Genomic DNA, 2004 nt, shown 5'->3' with positions numbered 1-2004 from the left:
GCACATAGTCTCACGATAGGATAGAATCATCTGAATGTCAATGTCTCTCTCTGCTTCCATGACCAGAAAGCTAGTAGCAGGTTAGTTGGGTGATTCGGACTCCAGACCTCTCATGACGTTGTGGTCAGGATGTCAGCTGGAAGTACAGTCAATCATCTGAGACTTGATGGTGGCTGGAGGATCATCTTTCCCAGTGATTCATTCATATGGTGAATTCAAGCTACTTTATAGGCAGGCGAGTGAGTGGCTTTGTTTTTCACCATGAGATCCTGTGCAAACGGAATCTTTAGTAAATACTAACACGGAAGCTGACTTCCTTGGGAGAATGATACAAGCCAGAGAGCAAGAAGGAAGAGGCAATGTTGCATATAGCCTTACGGGAGAGAGCATACATTGCCATTCACACATTGTCATTTCCACATTATTCCATCAGCTAAGAAGATCAGCCCCGCTCAGTCTAGAAGGGGATACGTAAGGCATTTGTGCCCCTAAGGTTTGTGGGATCATCTTGAAGCTGGTTATCACATCGTAGTAATTACTGTCGATTTATACCTTTAAAACTCCAGCAAAAAGAGAAGGGTGTTTGGTGGGGTTTTTCCCCCCCCCTGTAATTTCATGGAGTTTGGTAAGGCTCAAGGGACTATTCATCATATATATGGAATTGTATGTTTTGGCCTTTCTTTCATCTTTCTGAGAGACCACTCTCCTCACTCCAAATATTCAAGGCCTGGGTTCCTGTGCCTCTCAATCACTTTTGAAAGATTGCATCAGCCTCTTACTAAGTCCATAGTCATCAGTGATTTTAAGAGCAAGAAAGTGATTAAACATTGGAAAGTTAAGTTCTGATGCCGCCAAAATGCCCCGAGTACTTTTGACATTTTTTGGTAGGGTTCAAATCTAGGCTGATTTTTTCCGAATGGAATCCTTGAAGAGGTATTTTGCGTTCCCTCTGGAAACAAATTCTTTAATAAGGCTCTGGATTGGCTTCAGTTATTTACTCAATACTCTCTCAGCTGCAAGTTGATGATTAGATGCATTCCATTTCGGTGACACACACATTTGAAAGGATTCATGCTTCTAATCATAAAAAGATAAAGGTTTTCCCCCCCCTTTTTTAACATCTGGAGTCTGATGAATAATTACTATAATTAAACAAGAGGCCATTGTATATTTGGGCATTTTTTAAAGCTTCAAATGCCTCTCTGTGTGTGAGATTCACGTTGTGCGCTCTTTGTTCTAAAGCATTCTACTGTGCAGTGCTTAAAATCTACTGAAGAGCTTTAGTGGTTGGCATTAAAAGTAGGTCAACATGGCCTAGTGTTTATTGCTTCTTTAGTCGGCTTCTTCAAGATCCTTGAAAAGTAAATTTACTGCTCTGTTTCAGAGTGCATATCACACCATGGTTTACTAGAGAGGCAAGGAGCCAGAACGGACACTTTAGGAGGCTGTTAGTATTCCTACAAGCTCCTCTCCTCCCCTCACCACACTTTACACCATCTTGGAGAGCAGTGCCATGTCAACTGTTGTTAAATTCACACTCACTACTGTCCAGTTACTTCTAATTCACTCCATCTGATTTTCAAGGCTGGACTGTCAAGAGACCATACAGATATGTGATATGCCTTGGAGAAGGTAAGCAAGTGCTCGTTGGTGGCAAGGATGATGAAGCTTCATCTCACATACTTTGGGCATGTTCCTAGGAGATGCTATTCCTTGGAGAAAGATGTCATACTTGGAAAGGTGAAGGGATGGCAAAAGAGAAAAAAATGCTCAGACAAGTGGATTGACACAGTGACTGCAGCAATGGGACTAAGTGTGTCAGAGATTGTGAGGATGGCAAAGGATAGGACAGGGTGCAAATCTGTTCATAAGGTTGCTGTGAGTCGTATTCCATTTGACAGCTCCTAAAAGCAATAATATCTTAGACGGGAGGTGACTACCCATAGTCTCCTGTAAAGCTTGTGGTGGATTTATGTCACTGAAGATCTATAGCATTTTGATTAG

This window comes from Elephantulus edwardii, unplaced genomic scaffold (genome assembly GCF_000299155.1).
Source record: "Elephantulus edwardii isolate Elephantulus edwardi_28Jun2011 unplaced genomic scaffold, EleEdw1.0 scaffold00046, whole genome shotgun sequence".
In the NCBI taxonomy this organism is placed as follows: Eukaryota; Metazoa; Chordata; class Mammalia; order Macroscelidea; family Macroscelididae; genus Elephantulus; species Elephantulus edwardii.
Note: the sequence above shows the minus strand (reverse complement) of the source record.